Below are 8,941 nucleotides of genomic sequence, written 5' to 3' on the forward strand. Positions count from 1 at the left end.
TTAACACTCCACCCTGCTCTCTTGCCCACATGTCTGTCCTTGGCTTGCTGCATTGTTCCAGTGAAGCCCAACGCAAACTGGAGGAACAGCACCTCATCTTCCAACTAGGCATTTTACAGCCTTCCGGACTGAATATTGAATTCAACAACTTTAGATCTTGAACTCCCTCCTCCATCCCCACCCCCTTTCTGTTTCTTCCCCCTTCCTTTTGTTTTTTCCAATAATTTAGATAGTTTTTTCTTTTCCCACCTATTTCCATTATTTTTAAATCTTTTATGCCCTGCTAGTCTTTCCACCCCACCCCCACTAGAGCTGTAACTCTTTTGAGCACAAACACATTTCCATCTGTTCCTATTCAGATGAAGTTACATTGTTTGCCATTGTGAGATTTGAACTCTTGATCTTGGGGTTACAAACCCAGTACCATAACCACTTGGCTATTTAGGCCAAGCAAAAGCCCACTGCACCTGGTATTCCCAGGCAGTCTCCCATCCAAGTACTAACCAGGCCTGAGTCTGCTTAGCTTCCGAGATCAGACGAGATCGGGCGTTTTCAGACTAGTATGGCCGTAGGCCACTAGAGCTGTAACTTGAGTGCCTTACCATCCATTCTTAATTAGCACATTTGTTTAGATAATATCACTACCTTCAACACCTGTGTTCTTTTGTTCTTTTGTCTGTGACATCTTTTTATTATCTGCTCCTATCACTGCTTGCTTGTCCTTACAACCACACCACCCCCCCCACTTATATCCCCCCACCCCACCACTCCCCCACCTTAAACCAGCTTATATTTCACACCTCTCCTTATATTCACTCAGTTCTGTGGAAGGGTCATGAGGACTCGAAACGTCAACTCTTTTCTTCCCCGCCGATGCTGCCAGACCTGCTGAGTTTTTCCAGGTAATTCTGTTTTTCTGTTGAAGAAGATAACAACCCTGCCTTGAACAGGCAATTATCTCAGGAAGTGAAAAGGGAGGCTAATTTGTTTTCACCTGCAAGATTATATTTCTTCTCTGCAGAAGCTTGGCCACAATTTTGTTTTTTTCTAAAAAAAACCTCTATTGTCTTCAAAGAACCAAGATAGAGAACCTTCAGATCTGTAACGCTTTTCATCATAAAGGATTGGTTAAGAACACAGTGGCAGGTTTCTTGTTACTCTTTCTTTCGTAATCTAGGTGGATGTTTAATCTTTAGAGCTCATCTTTCCTTATGTGTGTGTTTGTGTGTAAGTGTGTGTGTTTGAGGGAGTGGACATTTATATTTTGGAGTATTACGTCAATAAATGTTTGTCCTTTCTTTTGATTTAAACTTACAAGAAAGCCTGTTTGTGTCTATTTTTTAAAGTCTCGACACACACTCCAAAAAAAAATCTTGTTGAGGTCAACTGAGAAGTGAGGGAAAAAATGGGCAAGTTATCCCACTGCCTCTCTCTGTCTGTAACACAGAACTCATAATACAGTGGCTAAGAAATTCCTCAGAGCTGTTTCTACTACACCACCATGCCTTTGCTGGGAATATGGTGAAGAGCTCATTTACAAGCTTAAGTAGGTCATTACTGTGCTTCTAGTGATAGAGAGTAGAAGCAACTGTGAGGAAACTTCATGGTCTTGCATCAAGATGACCAAGAAAAAATGAGGAGTGACATTGAAAGTGCAGTGCACAGGCACTGGCCTTCCTTGTATATGAATAGGCTGACCTCATCTTAAAACTCCATCCAAAGTCTTCTGTAAGTAATTATCTATCATGATCAGCTTATTAATATAATTGCTGGGGCTTTCAGCATATAATGAATGATGTGATGGAGTGTGCTGAGAACAGTCAGCCTCACTTTCTGTACCAGCAGCCCTTAAAGCTGTATTTGTTGCCTTTGAAAGTTGTCCATTGGTTTAACTGTAAAACGACTGGGGGGTTGGACAGCTCTGTTCCTGCAGCCAACTTTTGGATATCCAGCTATAAGAAGTCCCGTGGTGAAGGAGTGGTTCTATCTGGAAGAAAACATCACCTTCAATTGAAGATTACTGTCACAGCAAGAAGGGTAGAAATGAATGAAAGAAACAAGTGACCCACACCTGGGGGGAGATGAGAAAGGAATTTTCTGCCTTTCACAACCTTAACAAGGTAAGTGCAGAGACTTGTGATGACATTACAAGAGTTGCCTTGACAAGCTTCATTTTGTCTTGAAAGTAAACTTTGTACAGGATCACAGAGCAAGAATACTAATACAAAAGCAAAATACTGCAGATGCTACAAGGATACAGGGAATTTTGGCCAACAGCTGAATTTTGTGAAATCCATGGCATATGCATATTATTTTTATTTCATCTTTCTCTTGTATCCATCTCACACTGTCGTTCATGGTAGCCATTAAGCTGGTTAAGTATCAAGGATTAATTAGTTTGGTAGCACAAGATTCCATAAAGCTAAATGGTCACATGCTCACAAAAGATGGTGGTTACCCTGGGCACATTGGCCACATTCATTTTTCTCAGAATCCGTTTTTTTCTCAGTAATGTTGCTCTCACCTCTTCAACACAATTCTGGGTTTAAGTTCCAACCAGGATCCTACCACATAATATGGGCTGACACTTCCGTACAGTACTGATTACTTAGTGCCATCTTTTGGATGAGATATTAAACCAAGGTCCTGCTTAATATCTCAGGTGGACTTTATAATGGAAATTTGGCTTAAAAAGGGGAAAAAAATGGCAGCTCAACATCCCTGGATATGGAGATTTCGGACAGAATAAAGAGGGGGATATGAAAAGTGGGGGTGGAGCATTATTGGTTAAAGAAACAGTTACCAGCAGTGAGGAGGGATGGTGTACTAAATGAAGCATCAAATGAGGCCAGTGGGTTGAGCTCAAGAATAAAAAAAGGAGTAGCCACATTGCTAGGAGTGTATGACAGACCCCCAAATAGTGGAAGGGAGTTAGAAGAGCAAATATGTAGGCAAATTTCTGAATGCAAAAACAATAGGGCAGTAATAGTTGGAGACTTCAACCACCCGAATATCAATTGGGATACAGACAGTATGAAGGGCACAAAAGTCTCGAACTACATGCAAGGGAACTTTTTCAGCCAGCACATAACAAGCTCAATGAGAGGGGCATCAATTCTAGACCTTAGGAAATGAAGCTGGGCAAGTGGATGAAGTAGTTGGAGGTGACCATTTTGGAGTTGGTGTCCGTAATAGTTAGATTTAGCATCATTATGAAAAAGGACAAAGGTAAAACAGCAATAAAAGTTCTAACTTGGGGGAAGACAAATTTTTACAAAGCTGAGAGGTGAACTGGTGAAAGTGGACTGGATACAGCTACTAGAAGGGAAAACAATGTAAAATCAGTGGGAGGTATTCAAAAGTGAGATTCTAGGGGCACAATGTAGACGTGTCCCCATGATGAAAAAGGATTTTACTGCTAAATCTAGAGCCCCCTGGTTATCCAGAAGCATACATGGTAAGATAAAGCAAAAACATAAAGTTTATGACAGTCACAAAAAGCTTAATACTGTAGAAAGCCTGGAGGAGTATTGAAAGTACAGGGGTGAAGTAAAAAAGAAAATTAGCAAAGTAAAGAGAGGATACAAAAAGATATTGGCAGATAAAATCAAAGAAAATCCAAAGATATTTTACCAGCACATTTAAGAGAATAACTAAGGAAAGTGTAGGGGCTATCAGATATATACATGGTAACTTGAGGACAGATGCTGAAGATATGGGCAGGGTTCTCAATGAGCACTTTGTCTCTGTCTTCATGAAGGAGAGGGATGATGCAGACATTCTAGTTAAAGAGGAGTGTGAAACATTCGACACAATAAGCACATTGAGAGAGAAGGTACTGGAGGGACTGGCATCCTTGAAAGTGGATAAGTCACCAGGGCCTGATGGCTTGTATCCCAGGTTGTTAAAGGGAGCCAGGGAGAAAATAAGAGAATTCCTGAGGATGATTTTCCAATCCTCACTAGATACAGGTGAGGTACCAGAGGGTTGGAGGTCTGTGAATGTTGTACCATTATTTAAAAAGGGTGCAAGGGATAGATCAGGAAACTATAGGGCAATCAGTCTGACTTTGGTGGTAGGAAAATTATTGGAATTAATCCTGAAAGATAGGATAAACTTTCACGTTAGAAAGGCACGGATTGAACAGGGATAGTCAGCATGGTTTTGTTAGGGGAAGATCGTGTTTTACAAACTTGATAGAATTTTTTGAGGAAGTAACATGGTGGATTGATGAGGGCAGTGCAGTGGATTCTGTCTGCATGGATTTTAGTAAGGCATGTGGCAAGGTCCCACATGGCAGAATGGTCAGAAAGATGAGATCCCATAGGGTATAGGGGGAGGTGGTGAGTTGGATCCAAAATTGCCACAGCTACAGGAAACAAAGGGTAATTGCTGATGTATGTTTTTGTGAATGGAAAGTGGTTTCCAGTGGTGTTCCACAGGGCTCAGTGTTGGGGCCCTTGCTGTTTGTTGTAAATATTAATGACTTAGAATTAAATGTGGGAGGCATGATTGGGAAATTTGCATATCACACAAAAATTAGTCATGTAGTTGACAGTGAAGAAGATAGCTGTTGTCTCCAGAATGAATGATATCAATAGTTTGGTCCAGTGGGTTGAAAAGTAGCAAATAGAATTCAATCCGAAAAAGTGTGAGGTAATGCATTTGGGGAGGGAAAACAAAGCAAAGGAATACTCAGAATACTCAATAAATGGGAGGATATTGAGAGGAGTTGAGGAAGTGAGAGACCTTGGGGTACATGTTCACAGGTCCTTGAAGGTGGCAGGACAGGTGGATAAGATGGTAAATAAAGCATATGGATTGCTTTTATTTATTGGATGAGGTATTGAATACAAAAGTATAGTTCTGGTCACCACGTTACAGGAAGGACATAATTGCTCTGGAGAGAGTGCAGAGGAGATGTACAAGAATGTTGTCAGGGCTAGAAAATTGCAGTTATGTGGAAATCTTGGATGGGCTGGTGATGTTTTCCTTAGAACAGAGGAGGTAGAGGGGTGACCTCATGGAGATGTACAAGATTATGAGGGGCCTAGATAGGAGAAACAGAAAAGACCTGTTTCCCCTGGCTGAAAGGTCAATTACGAAGGGGCATAGATTAAAGGTGATTGGCAGAAAGGTTAAAGGGGAAATGAGGAAAACCTTTTTCACCCAGATGGTGGTGGACATCTGGAATCCACTATCTCAATTGGTCATTTAAAACATACCTGGGTCTGCGCCTTAAGTGTTGTAACCTGCAAGGCTATGTACCAGGTGCTGGATAGTGGGATTAAAAATGAGTGACTAGTTTCTTTTTAACCGGCACAGACATGATGGACTGAATGGCCACTTTCTGCGCCATAACTTTTCCATGGGGAGAATTTTCCGCCCGTTGGGGGGGGTTGGGTGGGTGGCGTAGTTGCAAGCAGACGTGGACCCGATTGGCGCCTCCGATAGGGTCTGCGCTGCCATTTTACGTGGGCAGGCCAATTAAGGCCCGCCCAGCATGACGAGTGCCCGGAAGCGCTGTGCGCTCCCTTTGCTGGCGGTGGCGGGGGCTTTCCCTGAGTTGGGTTTGTGGAAAGAGTGCAGAAATCTCCCTGGGGCACAAGAGCTGCCTCCGGGAGATAAGTTTTAAGTTTTAATAATTTCAATAAAGAAACAAAATTTAAGACATGTCCCCTCATGTGACAGTGTCACATAAGCAGAGACATGTCAATGAACTTTCATGAAAAAATGTATTTAATTTATAATCCCTTCATGAAACCTCATGCCGGCAGTGGATGAGATTCCATGAAAAATGCGAAGGCTGCCTGGGCTCCTGGCCTGACCGCCAACCATAAGGCTGGACGGGCAGCTTTCTCAATAGGGTTAATTAGTTAATTAATGGCCTTAAGAGGCCTTTGACGTTGGGGCACACAGCCAACTCGGCTGCACACCCACCGAACTGAAAATCTAAATGATACACGGTGACATCGAGACGCACGCCCGACATCACCCCGTATCATTTTACGCCTCGACGAGCGGGCCCCGCCCCCGCTCGCCGAGCTGAAAATTCTCCCCTATGTTTCTATGGTTCTAAGATACAATGGCATTATTTGTAGATAAACAACAATCCTGTTGCCCCGAGCAACATTTGTCCCTCAATCAATCGGTTAAAAAAAAAGATGACCCGGGCTTTTATTTCATTGCTTTGAGTGGGAGCTTTCTGCTTGCAAGTTGGCTCTCACGTTTTCTATGCTACAACAGCAACTACATTCCAAAGATACTTTAGTGACTGTAAAACCTTTTGAGATTTTCTAATGTCATGAAAGCCATGATGTCAATGCAAGTTTTTTTTTTTGGAGTTGCTTTCACAGGCAGGGAATGGCACTTTCAGACAGAGTTAGTGTTTGATTGTTTACAAGGCCATTGAGAATATGGGCTATAGAAGCATTAACTGTTGTGGGGAATGCAAATTTGAAGGACTCCCTTGCCAACACCACCCCCACACCCCTCCAACCCCAGGTCAGCACTAGTATCTTTTACTTTTCATTACTTATCTCCGCAGTCATATACTCATGCACTTATTCATTGCCTTGCACATACACTCAGACTACACCATTTCAGAGTAGGTTTTGTCACTCAATAGCCATCAGTCGCCCTGATTTTCTTCCTCAAACAGGTCAAAGTGATCAATTTCCAAAGCACATCTGTGGCCACTGAGATGAGGCAGTGCTGTTAAAGTTCAGGCTGTGTCCACCATCATGCCCAAAGGGAAAACAGAGGAGGCAGATAAGGATCACTACAGGTCATCACCTATCTCTGGTCTCATACTCTTCCCATACAATACTCTGCAGTAAGGAGTGGGGGTGGGGTGGGGGAGGAGGTTGGGGGGGGTGGTGGTGGGGTGGTGGGGTGGTGGTGAATATCTGGGCCAGGATTTTTAAGATGGTGAGGTTTCCCTTCCTACCATCGGAAAAGGTGGTGGCGAATGCGTCCAACTGATATTGGCTGCCCTGCAGCCATTTAACACTCCTCAGGGCTTTAATTGACTGGAGATGGGACTTTCATCCCTCATTCAGGAGGAAGACCCAACTCAGTTTTTCTACCCCCTGCAGTGCCAGAAGCTACAAAGGACAAGACTGAACTGCAAACAGTCCCCAGCGTCTAAGTCCCGGGAGTCCGGAAAAGTAAAATTCTGCCCCCAGTGGACCCAAATACTCCCTTAAATAATGCCTGATTCTCCACTGGCCCTCCATCTCTAATGACATACCTGTCCTTAAGCAGTCCATCTTGCAGATAGATTATGCACAGAAAGGGCGGGGGGGAGGGTTGAGTTGTGAAATCTGACCCGTGTCTCAAGCAGTGAGAAGTAACTCTGTGATTGTACAGACGTTGCTGTAAAAATAGTTTGCCAGCTGCAGAAATGATGAATCAAATCCTCCAGATACTGCAGCTCACAAATGCCTCGCGTGCATCTGTATACGCTGATTCTTGGCAACAGCTGCACTGAGATTGCAGATCCAGCTCCCTTAATGCACTGGGAATGTTAAGACCATAAGACATAGGAGCAGAAATTAGGCCATTTGGCCCATCGAGTCTGCTCTGCCATTCAATCATGGCTGATAAGTTTCTCAACCCCATTCTCCTGCCTTCTCCCCGTAACCTTTGATTCCCTTAACAATCAAGAACCTATCTATCTCAGTCTTAAATACACTCAATGACCTGGCCTCCACAGCCTTCTGTGGCAATGAATTCCATAGATTCACCACTCTCTGGCTAAAGAAGTTTCTCCTCATCTCTGTTTTAAAAGTTCTTCCCCTTACTCTGAGGCTGTGCCTTCGGGTCCTAGTCTCTCCTACTAATGGAAACATCTTCCCCACGTCCACTCTATCCAGGCCATTCAGTATGCTGTAAGTTTCAATTAGATTCCCCCTCATACTTCTAAACTCCATTGAGTATAGACCCAGAGTCCTCAAACGTTCCTCTTTTGTTAAGCCTTTCATTCCTGGGATCATTCTCGTGAACCTCCTCTGGACCCTCTCCAGGGCCAGAACATCCTTCCTGAGATATTGGGCCCAAAATTGCTCACAATATTCTGAATGTGGTCTGACCAGAGCCTTATAAAGCCTCAGCAGCACATCCCTGCTTTTTTATTCTAGTCCTCTCGATATAAATGCCAACATTGCATTTGCCTTCTTAACTACCGATTCAACCTACAAGTTAACCTTAAGAGAATCCTGGGCTAGGACTCCCAAGTCGTTTTGCACTCCAGATTTCTGAACTCTCTCCCCATTTAGAAAATAGTCTATGCCTCTATTCTTCCTACCAAAGTGCATGACCTCACACTTCCCCATGTTGTATTCCATCTGCCACTTCTTTGCCCATTCTCCTAACCTGTCCAAATCCTTCTGCAGCCTCCCCGCCTCCTCAATACTACCTGTCCCTGCACCTATCTTTGTATCATCTGCAAACTTAGCTAGGATGCCCTCAGTTCCTTCATCTAGATCATTAATATATAAAGTAAAAAGTTTTAGTCCCAACACTGACCCCTGCGGAACTCCACTAGTCACCGTCCGCCATCCTGAGAAGGACCCCCTTATCCCCACTCTCTGTCTCCTGCCAGATAGCCAATCTTCTATCCAAGCTAGTACCTTGCCTCTAATACCATGGACTCTTATCTTACTGGGCAACCTCCTATGTGGCACCTTGTCAAAGGCCTTCTGGAAATCCAAGTAGATAACATCCATTGGCTCTCCTTTGTCTAACCTACTCATTATCTCCTCAAAGAATTCTAACAGATTTGTCAAGCATGACCTCCCCTTGATGAAACCATGCTGAGTTTGCCCGATTTTACCATGCACTTCCAAGTATTCTGAAATCTCATCCTTAATAATGGACTCTAAAATCTTACCAACGACCGGGGTCAGGCTAATTGGTCTGTAATTTCCCGTCTTTTGCC

General features: G+C 43.4%; 1 non-coding gene across 1 annotated transcript; it reads right to left on the minus strand.

Annotated features, from left to right (window-relative positions):
* Positions 1-455: 455 nt before the first annotated feature.
* On the minus strand, positions 456-574 carry LOC121284503. The gene has a single exon (XR_005944487.1). It is a non-coding gene; the product is annotated as a 5S ribosomal RNA (ribosomal RNA).
* Positions 575-8,941: the final 8,367 nt, after the last annotated feature.

This window comes from Carcharodon carcharias, chromosome 11, assembly GCF_017639515.1.
Source record: "Carcharodon carcharias isolate sCarCar2 chromosome 11, sCarCar2.pri, whole genome shotgun sequence".
NCBI classification, from domain to species: Eukaryota; Metazoa; Chordata; class Chondrichthyes; order Lamniformes; family Lamnidae; genus Carcharodon; species Carcharodon carcharias.